We start from the raw sequence: 19,870 nt of genomic DNA, 5'->3' as shown, positions 1-19,870 counted from the left end.
AGAGCTTGCAGCCCTTTGATTCATAATGGTTACATTCATTCAGTGTGAACTATTTTGCGCTCAAGACCAAGAAATTCTTATAACACATGGGAATTTCAGGGGCATTTATATTACACTGTTTTACATAGTAGGAATCTGTAAGTTACACCAATATGGTCTGATATAATCAGACATCCAAACTCCCAGTATGGTTATAAAATACATACTGGGTTATTTAACTGACTAGATAAATATTGAAGCTTATAAAAGTTTCTACATGCCAAGATTTTTTTAAGTCTTATGTCTTAAGATTTGTGGAAATCTAAAATAAAGTTAGTGAATAAACAGATAATGTCATTCCTTGGCTCAGAAAATTTAATTTTGATAGCACAACGAACCATAAAACAGAGATACCCCCATATTGCAGTGACAGATGTTCAAGGGCAAATCTTACCCCCCCCCCCCAATCCTGGCATAAAAATAAACATTTCTTTTTTTCAATTAAAGAAAAAAAGCAGACTGATAAAACAAAGGTAGTCTAGTGTACTATAAAAGAATACAATAAGGAACTAGATGTGCATTATTGGTGGATGTCTTACAAAGATCAAAGTTATAGGGACAAGATTAATTCAATATAACCCCCTTACACTATATCTACAAATATAACAATTACAAAACTTACAATACTTTAGAGACACGATATGATAAATGAAGAAACTAATATTCCTCACTATAGCGCATAAAATACAAAACATGGTCATTAAATAAAATTTCTTGTTAATTTAATTTTTTTTTTTAGAAATAACCGATATATCAGCTTGTAGAATCATAGAAAACTGTCAACTGAATAACAATTAATCAAGCAAAACAATAAATGATACCCACGCTTTCTCAAAATATTAATATTGCCTTTTATACCATAAATACTAGTGTCATGATTCCATGCCCTCACATTTCTTAAGAAAAATTCCTGTGAACAAGGAATTACATAATAAGTCTACAGGCTGGTACAGAAATAGACAATTTATTGGCTTGATAGAAAGACTTAATGCCCTTCTGATGAAAAGGAAGGGTAGGTGTTAAAAGTACAAATGTCCCCAAGTTTTAATCTTCAGTCAGTCCCCATGCTGCTATAGGGCAAATTGTGGCAGTTTAGGCACCGAAATGGCCAGTAGTATGTCCAATTTAAAGAGTGCAATTATACTAAGCTTTTAGCTGTGACTCAAACATCTCATTGTCCCTTATATGCCACAAGGTTTGGATTTTACAAAATCTAGAAGTCTAAGGCATTGAAATTAGGTAAATGAGCAGTGGTTACTGTTGACTTTAAGTTAGCATAACTTAAACATGTCTGTCACTTAACATTGGAATATATATAACAATTATTTAGCTAAATGTATGTATATACAGAATGTAATTCTACAATATTAGGGCTGTAACTCAAGCCATGGTAGATCTTTCTACAATAATAAAGCTAGAAAATCATCATAAAATTATGATCTTTACAGAGTATTAGTAACATAAAACCAACATAAAAACAGCAGGATTTATATTTGCCCTATCAAGGACTTTCACAGTCTCAGCTGGCAACACAAAACATTTTAGCCATATCATAATCATTTACCACAACAAGAGCTGTCGGTAGGTCAGCAACGCTCGACTATTCTTAGTGCTTGATAGTAAAAAAATGCTTGATAGAGTTACCTCCTCCTGTTTACAGGTTGGGGTCATGATGGTGAACAAGTGTGCAAAGTTTCAAAGCCATATGTCAATGGACTTTGAAAATATTTGAACTATTACAAAAACTTTAACGTAAATTCTAAGTCGAAAAAGGGGCATAATTCTGTCAAAATGCTTGATAGAGTTACCTCCTCCTGTTTACAGGTTGGCGTCATGATGGTGAACAAGTGTGCAAAGTTTCAAAGCCATATGTCAATGGACTTTGAAAATATTTGAACTATTACAAAAACTTTAACGTAAATTCTAAGTCAAAAAAGGGGCATAATTCTGTCAAAATGCTTGATAGAGTTACCTCCCTCCTGTCTACAAGTTGGGATCATGATGGTGAACAAGTGTGCAAAGTTTCAAAGCCATATGTCAATGGACTTTGAAAATATTTGAACTATTACAAAAACTTTAACGTAAATTCTAAGTCGAAAAAGGGGCATAATTCTGTCAAAATGCTTGATAGAGTTACTTCCTCCTGTTTCCAGGTTGGGGTCATGATGGTGAACAAGTGTGTAAAGTTTCAAAGCCATATGTCAATGGACTTTGAAAATATTTGAACTATTACAAAAACTTTAACATAAATTCTAAGTCGAAAAAGGGGCATAATTCTGTCAAAATGCTTGATAGAGTTACCTCCTCCTGTTTACAGGTTGGGGTCATGATGTTGAACAAGTGTGCAAAGTTTCAAAGCCATATGTCAATGGACTTTGAAAATATTTGAACTATTACAAAAACTTTAACGTAAATTCTAAGTCGAAAAAGGGGCATAATTCTGTCAAAATGCTTGATAGAGTTACCTCCTCCTGTCTACAGGTTGGGGTCATGATGGTGAACAAGTGTGCAAAGTTTCAAAGCCATATGTCTATGGACTTTGAAAATATTTGAACTATTACAAAAACTTTAACATAAGTGGTTACGCCGACGCCGACGCCGACGCTCGGGTGACTGCAATAGCTCTACTTATTCTTATCGAATAGTCGAGCTAAAAAGACTACAAAGTTCTATTAAAATCTGATATAACCAGACAATCTCAACAAAAAACAGTAATATCAAATAATTTCATGAATTCTAGAGACACAAGTGTGCAGAAACATCAAAACCACAATAGTTATAAAACTATTTAATGAATTGTAAGTCAATACACAATCAGACAGTTATAAAGGTTTTAACTTATTAATTTAACAAATCTGTCATACACAAATTCAGGGATGGGATAATTATTATCTTTTAACAACTACTAAATTTGTCAGTTCTAAATAGACAAAATTCTTACATTATATCATGTGTCTGGCCATATTTTCTAATGCGCAAATATTTATTTAATTCTAGCTCTATATCACAATTATTTAATTGGCAAAAACCTACAAATGGCAAGCAGTGGTGTCATGGCATGAAGGTTAAAAGCATATGTCACTGGTATCTGTTTGAAAATTCCATTAGTAAGAGCGTCCCTGGTGACAAATATGTCATAATATTTCTGTCAAATTGCCTTATTTAACAGTAATGTCAAACTGAATTAATCTGTCATAAATATATATGGTTGATAAGAACGTATGGGCTTTTGTATAGTGCCTGCAATCAGACCAAGACAAAAATAAAATATTCCCTCTCTGTTACAAATATTAAAGGCATTTTATTTAAACACAGTTTGATTTCCTTACTAGTCTTCTTCACTGTGAACTTTATTGTCCATTTTGCAATTTGGACAAAACCAACAATGAACAGTGCAGACAGCTGTGATATGCCAGCTGATTTTGATGTGCATTATAGTCACAATAAATAATAAATATAAATATCAATAATATAATAATTATCAATAAATTACAATAAATAAGCAGTTCAACAACAAGGTTTGTCATCAACCTAAACATAATAATAAAATCAGATAAATTCTGATAGAAAAGAATGGCTTATAAGGTGTCAAATGCATTTCTTTATGTAACTCATTTCAAACAGCAGGAATTGTACCTACATTAACAAATTATTGTGAAAAGATTTATACATACCTTGTATCTATATGATGTAAAGGTTTCAAAATTAATTGGCTGACAAAAATATACACATCTGAAAATAGAAGACAAATATCAAATATCAATTATGTCCTATCATAGTGATTCTTTTTAACTGAAACCTCTTACAATGCAATAATTATATCAAATTAACTTTTTTAAGACAGCAGCTTTATTTCATACTTGTATATTATATCTTTAAGACAATAAAAATCTGTCATTGTCTGCTAATTGTAACCAAGCAGAATATTTGGCTTCTGAGTAACTTTTTATGGTTTTATTAAAACAAACATAAGACAAGAAATTCTATGGAAACACAATCACCACAGAGACATTGCTCAAGTAATGTAATTACTTTGAACACAATGCAAACAAAGGATTAGTGCTCTGATAATTACTTTGAAACCAATGACCAGAGGAGGGACAAGACTGCTCATTACCTTGAATCCAATGGTTACAGGGGGAGTGCTCTGCTCATTACCTTGAATATGACCTGAGGGGGGACAAGACTGCTCATTATCTTGAATCCAATGGCTACACGGGCAGTGCTCTGCTCATTATCTTGAATCTAATGACCACAGAGGCAGTGCTCTGCTTATTCCCTTGAATCAAATGACCACAGGGGCAGTGTTCTGCTTATTCCCTTGAATTCAATGACCACAGGGGCAGTGCTATGCTTATTCCCTTGAATCAAATGCCCACATGGGCAGTGCTCTGCTTATTCCCTTGAATCTAATGACACAGGGGCAGTGCTCTGCTTATTCCCTTGAATTCAATGACCACAGAGAGGCAGTGCTCTGCTTATTCCCTTGAATTCAATGACCACAGGGGCAGTGCCATGCTTATTCCCTTGAATCAATGACCACAAGGGCAGTGCTCTGCTTATTCCCTTGAATCCAATGACCACAGGGGCAGTGCTCTACTTATTCCCTTGAATCCAATGACCACAGGGGCAGTGCTCTGCTTATTCCCTTGAATCAAATGACCACAGGGGCAGTGCTCTACTTATTCCCTTGAATCCATTGACCACATGGGCAGTGCTCTGCTTATTCCATTGAATCCAATGACCACAGGGGCAGTATTCTGCTTATTCCATGAATCCAAGACCACAGGGGCAGTGTTCTGCTTATTTCCTTGAATCCAATGACCACAGGGGCAGTGCTCTGCTTATTCCCTTGAATCCAATGACCACAGGGGCAGTATTCTGCTTATTCCATTGAATCAAAGACCACAGGGTCAGTGTTCTGCTTATTCCCTTGAATCCAATGACCACAGGGGCAGTATTTTGCTTATACCATTAAATCCAAGACCACAGGGGCAGTATTCTGCTTATTCCCTTGAATCTAATTACCACAGGGGCAATGCTCTGCATATTCCCTTGAATCTAATGACCACAGGGGCAGTACTCTGCTTATTCCCTTGAATCCAATGACCACAGGGGCAGTATTCTGCTTATTCCATTTAATCCAAGACCACAGGGGCAGTATTCTGCTTATTCCCTTGAATCTAATTACCACAGGGGCAATGCTCTGCATATTCCCTTGAATCTAATGACCACAGGGGCAGTGCTCTGCTTATTCCCTTGAATATAATGACACAGGGGCAGTGCTCTGCTTATTCCCTTGAATCCAATGACACAGGGGCAGTGTTCTGCTTATTCCATTGAATCTAATGACCACAGGGGCAGTGCTCTGCTTATTCCCTTGAATCAAATGACCACAAGGACAGTGCTCTGTTTATTCCCTTCATCCCAAGACCACAGGGGCAGTGTTCTGCTTATTCCATTGAATCTAATGACCACAGGGACAGTATTCTGCTTATTCCCTTGAATCAAATGACCACAAGGACAGTGCTCTGTTTTCCCCTTTCCCAAGCCCACGGGGCATTTTTCGTTTATTTCCATGAATTTAATACCAAGGACGGGCTCGCTTTTTCCCCTTGAATCAAAGACACAAGAAAAGTGTTTGTTTTTTCCTTCTTTCCCAAAAACCCACGGGGGGAGTTTCGCTTACCCTGAATAATGACACGGGGGGCATGCTTGCTTTTCCCTTAAAATCAAATGCCCAAGGGCAGTGCCTCTACCCTTAATTTAATGAACGGGGGCATCCGCTTATTCCCGAACAATGACCACAGGGGGTGCTAGCTTTTTCCCTTGAAAAAATCCCCAAGGGGAGTGCCTGCTTACCCTTGAATTAAGAACGGGGACAGGCCGCTTTTCCCCCTTGAAAAAATGACCACAAGGGGCTTTTTTTTTCCCTTATTCCCAAGCCACGGGGAGTTTTTCTGCTATTCCATTGAATAAAATGGCCACAGGGACAGTATTCTGCTTATTCCATTGAATCAAATGACCACAGGGGCAGTATCATCCTTCTTGAAGCAAATGACCACAGAGGCAGAAAACAACTGCCCATTCCCTTGAATACAATGACCACAGGGGCAGTGCTGCAAGTTTTACTCTATAGAGAACATTTTATAATTGCATGACTAAAAGAATCACAATAGGGAAATTTGTCACAGGATAGGTCTTTTAAGCATGACACAGACCTATTAACGAAATGTCTCCTGTACTGATACAGTTATCTTTCTCAGTCAAAGGAAATAATCTGCAATTTGATAACTGATATAGCTGATAGGAACAGATTCAATAAAGCAGACAAAAGAAAATCCATGTATCAAATTGTTCTGTCAGCATTGTATTGTCAATACCCTCACTGTGTATGACTTTTTTTCCCATCAATTAAGGCAATTAAATATGAAACCAAATGTATCATATTAAGCCATACATTATTTATGAGTACAGAAATTATTTGTTATTCTGTAAAGAAACATTTTCATCAAATTTACAACTAGCTCAGGTATTTGCTGATCTGAATCAGTCCAGCATCACTTCACATTCATTGGAAAGACTTATCTAACCTTCAGTGATTGACATTTCAACTCTGTCTACTCACACTCAAGTATTGAACATAATACTTCAGGTACATGTGGGCATGTTGGTAATGACTCTGACCTTAAATAGAATTAGTCCATCATCTAAGGTCTGTTGTACCATAAACATTTATATTGATAGTATTGCATGTGTGACCAAACCATGGTAGAATTATAATTATGTGAATGTTATTGGTGTGAGATACATGATCTGGTATTGCTTATCTATAAATGAAAGATAGTACAGTCTAACCCCGTTTATTCGAAGTGCCTGGGACTGAATATTTACTTCGAATAATCGATGGGTTCGAATAATCGAAATCGGAATATTGTGATAGACGAAAACTACTCCACTTTGACCAATCACCACAAAACTACCGTTTACAACACACTTGCTTCCTGTAATCAATTGAGAAAAATAGATATTAAAGAAAAGATGCGTAAAAATTATTGTATTGACATTGAAGACATAAATACTTGCATTTTATTCTACATAATGTATCGTTTCGTTTCGCGTAAAGCCTTGATAATGGCCGTGTCGTCACTATGGTTTTTACAGCTAAACTCTGGTATTTTCTATTAGGATAAATTAAGGCTCTCATGTAGCGTTACAATTAATGAAAAAAATCTTTTGGATGTTTTGACAAATTCACATATATGGAATGTATAAAAATTATTGCTGTCATCTTAAACAAAATCGGACACGGTGCATAGCTTTTCATTTTCGTTAATTAAAGTTGATTAAAGAATACACGAAGAGTTATAATCATGATTGTCTAATTACACGCTAGACTGTGGATATTTTTCACAAGTCGACTGGTCAGCGAGTGGATCTGCGTCAATTAGTCTGGCTTCGAATAATAATTAGGCTGGCTTCAAATAATAGGTGTGAAATTCTTTCGTAATTGTATAATCGGGTTCGAAATTTTACTTCGAAAAATAGGAGGTATTCGGATAATGCATTTCGAATAATACGGTCATATTTATATTGTTTTATATAGAGATTAAAACGGGACAGGCGATCTACTTCGGATAATGCTGGGTTTTCGAATAAAGGGTTGTTGAATAACCGGGGTCGGACTGTAAATTGTTCTAAACAAAATACTATTATTCATCATAATTAAAGTTTACTTTAAATCACTAAAAATTCTTATCACCATTTTTTCAAGAATTTACATTTCAAATAAAATATAACAAGAGCTGTCATTAGGACCGCATGCTCCACTATTCTAAGTGCTTGATAGTAATAGAGCTTTGATAATGTAAAATTTTGTAAGTTCACAAAAGGGCCAAATTTTTTTTTTTTTAAATCCATATTATAGAACTTGGAGAGAGTCCTATTATGCGAGCTAAAAATTATACATTTCTAATATTTTTCTCAATATTTTAAATAATTCTGGAAAATGTGCCCATTGTAGACCAATTCACGTCAACAGCCAGTTAATTATTTTAAGTAGTTATGTGAGTCATTCAGTAATGGCCTTTGCATAAAAATCTTCTGATACTTATTATCAATACATAGGTCAAAGGGTTATAAAGAATTTTTCTATAAATGTACTCAAGTTAAGATCTCATGGTATTTGATTGCTTAGAGAAACCAACACAGAATGTATATTGACCTACCTAAAGACTGTGGAACCAGGGTCTTTCAAATAGAATTCTATTTGGAAGACCCTGATGGAATTCAATAAAAAAACTCGAGGCCTGGTACATTTTAACTATCTTAATTATTGTTAATACATAGAAAAACAAGTATAACTTTACAATATGGCAATACAATGTAGAAGAATAAGAAAATCACAGATTGATTGAAAGGGGTTTGCATGATCATTGACTTGTATTGTGAACAAGCTGACTTGGTTCTAGACATAAGGTGAAGTTAATTAGTTCTCAATCAATAATAGTTTGATAGAAACACGACCATAAATCATCAGGTGATTTCTTCTTTTGTAATAACAACTAATGAGACCCTGCTCTTAACAATACTGAAACATGCAAGCTTCTAAGTTTCTAGTGTATAAGGTCTAATAAATGGACTGATTAGTGGGTGTATTTTTTTGTTTCTTTCTGTTGTTGGTCACACAAGGAATCACAAACATGTATGTACTCATTTAAGATCATGTGGTTACAATTTTCAAATACTAATAGTAAACTATTGGAGGAAATTACAGCGTGTCCTGCAAATTATTAAACTATATATGTTTGTATTGTGGGAATTTGGTTAAATTTATATAGCTGTGACGTAACACAATAAAAAAGATCAAATAAGTCCAAAAGCCTAAAATGTCAAATTCTTACAAAAATAAACTTGGACACTGAAAATGGAAATAATATGCAAAATATAAAAGAATATTTTTTATGTGTGGTGGTATTTAATAATAAGGTAATGTGCTGATAATATAATTGTTTACAAGGGTATTTCTAATATTTTTGATAATTTTTAAAAGAGCAAACTATTATGCATTAACTGACTTACTTCTTGTCATGTGTCCATTTTATAATATAGAATAAACAAACAGAACACACAAAATGGCACAATTAAAAATATTGCTGCCTCAATTTCATTGAGCCTGTTCAAGGACGATAGTGGTTATTGCAAGCAGTACAGTGTCCATGCCACTTTAAGCAACAGATTCAAGCAGTATTCAACATTTAAACATGAGAATGGTGAAATTTTGAATTAATTCTATAGTACTGCGAAATCTAATTAAAACTGACAAAATTTTAGATTAGTGTGCCAATTGTATCATCTGACTTGCTTTCTTTTTCTGTAAAAAGAAACATGTGTAATGACACTCTTGACTATAAATATAATTAAAACTTGCCAAAGTGCTCAATTAACATTACAGGTATATTAGGTGTTCCTGTAACAGTTTCCATCTTGATTAAGTTGGAAATTGTTAAGTAACCTCAGAATGTTGTAATTTTCACACACCTTTTTCTAAAATGTATCATTTTTTTCCTGTCATCTTATTAGTTTACTGCCACTAAACTTTAAGAGGAGCAGTTGTTTATCTCACATATTCTGGCTTAATTAATAACTATATCTAGTGATTTTACTTTTGGCACATCATAAGGTCTATGACAGGTCACTCTGTAATCTAAGTATATCACGTGACAGAGGTATAACTTTTTTGTGCACAAAACTAGTATATTAGTAGAATATTATAAAACAGTTTGAATTTCAACAGTAACTGAAGACAGTGAAAGCACAATGTAAATTAAATACTACCTCTTAAATGCTCAAACTTCGGTCTGGCCATACTAAAGTCTTAAGATATTCATTACAAAGTAGCTTTCTAAGGCTTGGAATTTACAGAACCTATAGTGTCAACCTGGTGATAGTACAGTATGATATAATAAGATGGAATACTGAATACTTATATGGCTCTATAGTATAAAATACTTCCAAGAAAGTTGGTCATTGATACACAACATTCTTCTATACTTGTTGATATAAATCTTTGTATAAATATAACATTGTCAGTATACAGTAATAATTTGTACAGAACATTTAAGCTACTGAATGTGATATGTTTCAAGTTATGACACAACCAGAGGAACTTTTGTTCAGAACCTTTAAATAATTCAACAAATAACAATTTCAGTCTGTCACATTATACAATGATATGTTAAATATGGTCAACAAAAGACTTAAATTAAAAGTGAATCATTTATTAATTGAAGTTAAAAACAGATTTTAAATGACGATTTTCAATGAAGTTGTAAGTTTCAGTAAATATACTGTTTGAGATATATTAAATATCAACTGGCCTGTAAATCTTTGTTTAAATATGAGACACAAAGAGAACATAAAATATTATATATTAAATTATATCCAATAACCATTTACCATTTACCTAAAATACTTACCACAATGCAATGAATACGAAATATTGACAATGACTCCATCCCCTATTGTAACACATTTCCTGTTACTAACAATTACTTCAAACAAAGTTCTCATTCAAAATTCATTTCAAAACCTCATAATTTTGTGTCAATAGACAATTTTTAGCATATTCTTTTTGTCTGTTTTAAATTGTTCTGTTTCCAAAACAATAAAATCTGAATGACACAATGAATTTTTAATTATCAGGTCACTTTCAGCTTATATAAATAAGCTTTGATGTTAACATCAACATTTTTTACACATGGCCAGTCATGTCAAAATTTGTTAATGCATTGCCAGTCATGTCAAAATTTGTTAATGCATGGCTAGTCAAGTCAAAATTTGTAAACACATGGCCAGTCATGTCAAAATTTGTAAACACATTACTAGTCATGTCAAAATTTGTTAACACATGGCCAGTCATGTCAAAATGTGTTAATGCATGGCAAGTCATGTTAAAATGTGTTAACACATGGCAAGTCATGTCAAAATGTGTTAACACATGGCCAGTCATGTCAAAATTTGTTAACACATGGCAAGTCATGTCAAAATTTGTTAACACATGGCCAGTCATGTCAAAATGTGTTAACACATGGCAAGTCATGTTAAAATGTGTTAACACATGGCAAGTCATGTCAAAATGTGTTAACACATGGCCAGTCATGTCAAAATTTGTTAACACATGGCAAGTCATGTCAAAATTTGTTAACACACGGCCAGTCATGTCAAAATTTGTCAACACATGACCAGTCATGTCAAAATTTGTTAACACATGGCTAGTCATGTCAAAATTTGTTAACACATGGCCAGTCATGTCAAAATTTGTTAACACATGGTCAGTCATGTCAAAATTTGTTTACACATGGCTAGTCATGTCACAATTTGTTAACACAAGGCAAGTCATGACAAAATTTGTAAACACATGACCAGTCATGTCAAAATTTGTTAACACATGGTCAGTCATGTCAAAATTTGTAAACACATGGCCAGTAATGTCAAAATTTGTTAATGCATGGCTAGTCATGTCAAAATTTGTTAACACAACTCTAGTCATGTCAAAGTTTGTAAACACATTGCAAGTCATGTAAAAATTTGTTAACACAAGGCCAGTCATGTCAAATATTGTTAATGCATGACCAGTCATGTCAAAATTGGTAAACACATGACCAGTCATGTTAAAAAAATTGTTAACAGGTGGCTAGTCATGTAAAAATTTGTTAACAGGTCATGTCAAAATATTAGTCTCAATGTCTGAACACATGAATAGATTAAAGCATTCACAATGTATCAGAACTGTTTTGTGATTAGTTTGATTTTAAGTCACACCCATGCAGTTACAGTTAAATGGATTGCAACTTTCCAACTTTCCTGGCAGAGGAAAAAGGTCTCAGGGAAGTGAAAGTACAAATGTTCAATTAATATGAGCAGTTTTTTTTCAGTAGATCTATAAGTTCTTAGAAATGGCATTATTAATTCTATTAAAACCTGAATGACACCAATCCTACCTAAATTATAAATATACTAACTAATATCAAAGCTGCACTAAATTGAAAGAAATTTTATCAAATTTAGCTATGACTGCAAAGTGCACTGAATAAAAATTCTTTGTATGAATGTGTTTTTTTTTGTTTTTTTTGAAAAACCTCTGTATATAATCCATTATCTCACAACAATTCATATCAACAACCTCTGTTATGTCAACATCAAAGTGTTTTAAAGCATTGACACCCATTCACAAACTGTTTTCTATAAAAACATTTTGTATGCAACCTATTGTTATTCTTGCTGACAGAAGAAATATTCTGCAATTTAATAATGGCCTCAGCAGATGTGAAAATGGATATCAATTAACAAACAATGAATATCCCAGGGGGAAAAAAGATGGACTGTCTAACAATGGTGCACCTAAATGCATTGTGTCTACTTATCAGTGTAAAGTAATTAATAGGAAACTGTAAGACATGCCTGAACTTCAAATAAATGCAAAAGAAATGGATATCGTTGAACATGTAAATCTTGACAAATTTTTACGGAGTTTGCACATTTTACCATTAATAGTGCATATCAACATCTGAACTAGTTAAATTGTATTGTAGTCTTGATATCAGGACATGTCAAGATCTTAAAAATGGTTGTTGTGATTTGAATTTATGGATTTACTACAAGTCATTCAGGTTTACTATATAGCACTCCTGTGTGAAATCCCTAATGAGTAATATGCAATATTACTTTTAAGCAAGAAATATTTAGCATATTTTCTGCCATGTTTTCTACAAATGTATATTTGATATGGTTTCTTTGGGTATATAATCATTTGGCATATTCTACAGCATGATTTCTGACAACATATATTTGGCATATTTCAGCCATATTTTCTGCAAGTACATGGACATATTTAGCATGTCTCCAGCCGTGTATTCTGTAAGTACATGTACATATTAAGCATGTCTACAGCCATGTTTTCTGTAAGTACATGTACATATTAAGCATGTCTACAGCCATGTTTTCTGTAAGTACATGTACATATTTAGCATGTCTAAAGCTATATTTTCTGCAAGTACATGTACATATTAAGCATGTCTACAGCCATGTTTTCTGTAAGTACATGTACATATTAAGCATGTCTACAGCCATGTTTTCTGTAAGTGTAACATGTACATATTAAGCATGTCTACAGCCATGTTTTCTGTAAGTACATGTACATATTTAATAATGCATGTCTAGAGCTATATTTTCTGCAAGTACATGTACATATTTAGCATGTCTACAGCCATGTTTTCTGTAAGTACATGTACATATTAAGCATGTCTACAGCTATATTTTCTGTAAGTACATGTACATATTTAGCATGTCTACAGCCATGTTTTCGGTAAGTACATGTACATATTTAGCATGTCTAAAGCTATATTTTTCTGCAAGTACATGTACATATTTAGCATGTCTACAGCCATGTTTTCTGTAAGTACATGTACATATTTAGCAGGTCTCCCACCATGTTTTCTGCAAGTACATGTTCATATTTAGCATGTCTCAAGCCATGTTTTCTGCAAGCACATGTACATATTTAGCATGTCTACAGCTATATTTTCTGTAAGTACATGTACATATTTAGCATGTCTACAGCTATATTTTCTGCAAGTACATGTACATATTTAGCATGTCTACAGCCATGTTTTCTGTAAGTACATGTACATATTTAGCATGTCTACAGCTATATTTTCTGCAAGTACATGTACATATTTAGCATGTCTCCAGCCATGTTTTCTGCAAGTACATGTACATATTTAGCATGTCTCAAGCCATGTTTTCTGTAAGTACATTTACATATTTAACATGTCTACAGCCATGTTTTCTGTAGGTACATGTACATATTTAACACTTCTCCAGCCATGTTTTCTGTAAGTACATGCACATATTTAACATGTCTACAGCCATGTTTTCTGTAAGTACATGTACATATTTCGGATGTCTCCAGCCATGTTTTCTGCTAGTACATATTCAGTAATAAAGTGATGTTCAGTTTAATTTTTCATCACAAGTATCTTGAAGCCTAATCAAACTGTCTGTACTTAATCATTCATGCAAAATAACACCTTTCATGGCATTATAGTTGTAAAATATAGGGAATTAACATTAAGGAATTAGAGTGTAATAGGTACTTCACCTCTAATTACAAGGTACAAACATGGTTCACAACACTTCTATAAAATCTTACCATTAATTATTAAAACTCATTACACAACTAATGTAACATTATTTCAAAAAGTTACAAAAAAATTTCAGATTGAATTAGTATAATTAAAAGGCATCACTTTGTTGAAAATGTTAATGATCAATATATATATATATATATATACTGTAAATTAAAAAAATTAACTAGAAATGTGTCCATAGGACACGGATGCCCCCACACGCCACTGTTCTGTCAATCTTATTACTCTAGGTCAAATATCTTTTAGACTACATGTGCCACAAGTTGAAAACTAAAAATCAACAAAGGGCCATAATTCTGTAAAATTTGGTTGCGGCAAAAATTCCTTCCTTTACTACCATCTACACATTAAGGTTGTTCATCCCTGGAAGTTTAAGCAAAATCTGCCATCCGGTTTAAGAGGAGTTGCGTTCACAAAATTTCTACATAGTATATAGTGAAAAAAATCAACAAAGGGCCATAATTCTGTTAAATTTGGTCACAGCAAAAATTCCTTCCTTTACTACCATCTACACATTAAGGTTGTTCATCTCTGTAAGTTTAAGCAAAATCTGCCATCCAGTTTAAGAGGAGTTGCGTTCACAAAATTTCTACATAGTATATAGTGAAAAAATCAACAAAGGGCCATAATTCTGTTAAATTTGGTCGCAGCGGAAATTCCTTCCTTTACTACCATCTACACATTAAGGTTGTTCATCCCTGTAAGTTTAAGCAAAATCTGCCATCCGGTTTAAGAGGAGTTGCGTTCACAAGATTTCGGGACGTACGGACAGACAGACGTACGGACGGAAAGACGGACGGACAGACGGACGGACAAGTGCAACGCTATATGCTCCCACTTTGTGGGGGCATAAAAATGCTACAAAACAACAATTTTTCACTAAAATAAGGTGAAAGGCCACATGTTAACAAAGAAAAACAAATTTTGGGTAATTCCATGGTTTTTCATCAATTTTGGTTAACCCTTTACTTCATATAGACGTGTTTTGACGGCTTTTCGACCCCCCCCCCCCCTTTTGAGGCCTCAAACAGTGAAAAATTACCCTATTTAAACCCCAAACACTGTTTTTCATTTGGGAAATGTTGCTAAAAAATGATCACTTTTTCAACGCCGCCCCTATCAAAAAGGTACATCAGGGGGTTGCCAGAAGGGGGATGTACCCACTTCTGTTTGGGGGGTTTGAAGAGGGGCGGTAGTCACCCTCATCGCCAAGAAAATTTGGACTTGTGAGAGGCTAAAAATGACCCCAGGTCAATCAAAAGGTAATGTGTAACCAACGCTGAAAAGCCTTTGGCTCTATCTCAATCCATTGAGAAGTTGCAGCACTTTGAAATCAATTTTGATGGAAAAAAATCAACGCAAAATAGTGATTTTTGGCAATTTTGAGATGTCCCCTCATTGCCATGGTAACAGGAAATTTAAGACTGAGCATGTCGTTACAAAGGCAATGGTCCAGTCAACATTAGTGCCAAGTTTGATTAGTATTGAAGCATTTTTCATAGTTTCATAAGTTTGAACTTGTAACAGGAGGCTTTTCAATGAAAACGGCCATTTTTCACAATATGCTCATGAGGGAAAGAGTTAAATGACTGGCAAAATATGAACGTGGCTTTGGATCAACTTTTGGATAACATTTGGTTGCTTCTTCTTCTTCTTTTTTTAAAAAAAAAGATTATTCTGACTGACACAGTCCAGGTCATAATGGCAAAAGGTGGTGGTAGTCAGTCACAGATTTGTCTGTCTTTAAACTGAGGGATCACTAAAGGTTTGTACAGCTATGGAGGTCACATTTTTGCGACGGACGTGCCCTCAGGCGCGTTCAGAGCTAAGTCATCTACACATGGGATTTCGTTGGCTACACTCGCGCAATGTGTCCTAAACCAATTAACAGCCCAAGAAATAGTACATGAATTTGATCCTTCAAAACTCCCATACTTTGTCTGGATATCTTAATGTCTTCCATATTTAGCCTTTTCAATTTCAAATTAAGTTATCCAAGTTAAAATATGAACGTAGATTTTGATGCGCCTACTGATGAGTTATTTTCTGAATTGAACTGGATGAAATTCTCTGATAGAGTGAATTATAAAAAGGCCATTTTAGTATACAAGTCCCTAAACAATCTTCTCCCTGATTATATGCAAAATCTTTTTACAAATACAGAAAATAAATCATTAAGATCATATGAACAAAAACTTCTTTTAGTCCCCAAACCAAGAATTGAATTCTGCAGAAAATCCCTATCATATTCAGGCTCAAAATTTTGGAACTCCCTCCCTTTAAACATAAGAAATTCTTCCAACTTACAAACATTCAAAACAAATTATCTTAAATGGTGGTTCTCTGGTGGGCACCAAATAATCTAGCTATGTTTTAATATCACATATATACATGTATGTCTCATAAAATGTACAATTTCATACTTTCAAATGTTTGTATTCATTTTCTTATTGCATTTTTCAATTACTCAACTTTTCTTTGTTGTATAACTTGTATACATTTAGTTTTCTTTCTTTGTTTATATAAGTCTTTGTTTGTAACTGTATATATGTACATTTTTGATAGAGGCTCATAGGGAAGACTGGGCTTGCCTAACTATGTTGCCTCTTTAAATAAAGTCTTTATTATTATTATTATTATTATTATAAAAACGTTGTAGTCCCGTAGTATTATTGCGCAATATGCAAATTACTGCTGAAACGATTTACCGCTGTCGAAAAAGTAGGACAGCAAATTATACTACAATAAAGGTGTAACCTCTGAGTTCCAAGACAATATTAGTAGGAAATAAATATTTCTACATTATACAAAACATTATTATTAACAAATCAAAAGTTTTTCGTGACTCTAGGATACCTCGCGCATTAATAAAAGAAGAACTTTTTTCGTGACTCATACCGCGGGTTTAGCTGAATATTCAGCAGTTATTAATATATTAGATACAGTACAATGGCTAGTATAAATATCTATTTTTGGGAATGCATGTAAGACACTTTACCGCCATGTAGTCTTTCATGGTAAGGAAGTTTTAATATCAGTTCTACTTCCGATTCTTGTGGTTTGTTTACATATTTTACTAGGTCATGATATGAGTTAACCTTCGCTATTCTAAAAATAGATTCTGCTTCACCTGTTCTGATTTTTGGACAGGCGATCAGGAAGTACACATTAAATATGTAATTAATAAACCAGCGGATTGTAATGCAAAACTTTTAGAAATGCTATACAATTGTAAGAAGCAAACAAGTTGAAAATGGAATTTAGTGTGAAGTTGAAAAGGACAACTAAACACTGTAGTGCTTAAGTGACATTTAAATTAAAATAAAAACGATGTGCTCTGGTCTCTACATCTTTACCTTGTAAATAAAAAAAATCTAAGAAATACACTATTAATTGCTGATGATTTTAACCAATTTTTTTTTTAATGAGACATATCCAAGAGAAATAAAAATACAAATGACTTATATTTTATTGTCTGTATGCCCACTATGATATAACACGAAGCAATTCTAAATAGCATTCTCAAATGTATAATGTATTATGTTTGAAGTTTATTTGCCTGGATTTATTCTAGAAATATTTCGTTGATAGTTTTTTTTCTATTAACATATCATTTCTTAGAATAAATCGATAAGGACACTGATTTACAAGTTTGACCAGAGTTTTTAGGCATAAATTTCATTCTGTATTTAAGTGCTTGAAAGTAGAAAATCTGAATTATATCAATTTGGGACACAAAATATATTGCTCTACAAATCTCGAACTTGTATGGAACAAATTTTCTCTGTTATATATTTTGTGTTTTGTTTTTGTTTTGTTTTTGTTTTCTAAAAGAAGCCTTAATGTCTCTCCGGTTGCATGTCCGTCGCATTCAGTGCTGCAGCACTTTGATTTACCATATTAGTTATAGTTAGTTCCAGGAAGCAGGCTATACAATGTGAGGATTCAAGTAAGTTAAATGATTTCTTAACAATCAGCTTTAAATTTAGTCAGTGATATATCCTTAAAAGCTCATCCACTATTCAATCAAACACACTTGGAAAATATTCCCATCAGAAACAGAGGTGACCTGAAAACTGCTGCAGCTTTTAGTGAATTAATTAATATGCTACATTTAATGCACAAGGAAATACAAAATATACTTTTATAGATATTTAATAAAAAAGTATATTTCATTATAATATGAATGCACCAAACATTCTGAGATACACATAAAACAAACAAAACATTAACAAATGACATATGCAACTCCCAGACAATACAGGAAGTGCTTTCCTGTAATACATTTTAAGTGTCAAGGCGGTACAATTCTATAATAGGCCTACAATAAACATTAAGATGAAATCATCAAATCTTTAACCTATAATGGTACAGAATTGATCAAATCTATTGAAGGCTTTTTTTTTAGATTTTTTCTTTTAATGAGACAAAGTGCATCCATTATAATTATAATTAAGTGTTGTTTAAAACCAATACTCCTCTTAGTTTGTTTATTGTAACACATACTTTTTTGTAGAGTCTCTGTGACCAATCTTGTAAATTGTCATCAATGGTATTCCCTCTACTCTCCAACTCCCAATTTTTGTCCTCGAACCCCACCTCCCACCTTTCAAGTTCCTTGCCCTGTCCTTGTCACTTTAAATTTAGCATCCATCCCTTTGATTTATTCATTTATTTTCCAATGATCTTTCTAATTTAATTGTTGATAAAAGTTGAATAAATGCCACATTTTTGCTTGGCCCTTGTGCCCAGTCTCCAGTTTCTTGTTGGTGCCTAAATACTGGCTGTTGAATCTGAGTTTAATCAGTGTAGGGCTGCTGTCTGTGAATATTGCTGTGAATATTGCTGATGGTAAGTACGTACAATATATATACAATATCATTTTAATAAGCATACTAGAAATGTGTCATCATGCCACGGATGCCCCCCCATGCAGCCAAAATTTCAAATGTTATAATATTTAGTTCCAAATTTGTTTGCACAAATTATTTTTTTCATTCTAAGTTCAAAGCCCTTAAAACTTTTCAATGTTAACACAAACCATTTTTATACAATGTTCAAGGCACTGAAATTATTCAGTCTTAACCTTTTAAAAATAGCATATTGCATATTTGTAGCCAACATAATGGCTATATACATTTCCACAAAAGTATGAGTGCTGAAACTGAAAGTTCAAAATTTTTCCAACATTCAGGAAAGATAAGTTTGTCTAAAATCATTGAACCACAACCAAATTCAAACTTAAACTGCTTATTCCTAAGATGTATCTATATTATTTTCAAAGTGAAAGGGATATAACTCTGCCAAAAAATCATCGAACCATGACCAAATTCCAACTTGACCTGCACATTCCTTTGACATATCCATATGTCAATATTGAGTTGAATATGTAACACTGTTGGGTTGATAATGAACAGAAACTGTAAATTTCATATCATTTTCAAAGTGAAAGGGGCATTACTCTGCCACAAATCATTGAACCATGACCAGATTCGAACTTGGTCTGCGCATTCCAAAAACATATCCATATGTCAAATTTGAGTTGAATGTGTAATATTGTTGGGGAGATAATAAACGGAAACTGAAAATTTCATATTATTTTTAAAGTGAAAGGGGCATAA

At 33.5% G+C, this 19,870-nt stretch overlaps 1 protein-coding gene across 3 annotated transcripts in view; it reads right to left on the bottom strand.

Moving 5' to 3' along the window:
• LOC132749031 (zinc finger CCCH domain-containing protein 10-like) overlaps window positions 1-19,870 on the bottom strand; it is a 219,062-nt gene that overhangs the window by 104,387 nt on the left and 94,805 nt on the right. Inside the window, exon 5 of one of the 3 annotated variants that reach the window (XM_060738727.1) lies at window positions 3,714-3,771. The exons of the other annotated variants lie outside the window; for them this stretch is intronic. The gene's annotated coding sequence lies outside the window, so the exon portion shown is untranslated. The remainder of the gene's footprint in view (window positions 1-3,713; window positions 3,772-19,870) is intronic. 3 annotated transcript variants of the gene reach the window in all.

The sequence above is a fragment of the Ruditapes philippinarum genome, unplaced genomic scaffold (genome assembly GCF_026571515.1).
Source record: "Ruditapes philippinarum isolate M1 unplaced genomic scaffold, ASM2657151v2 ctg1384_1_1_1_1, whole genome shotgun sequence".
Taxonomy (NCBI): Eukaryota; Metazoa; Mollusca; class Bivalvia; order Venerida; family Veneridae; genus Ruditapes; species Ruditapes philippinarum.
The sequence above is the reverse complement of the archived record's forward strand: the minus strand, read 5'-3'. Positions and strand labels throughout refer to the sequence as shown.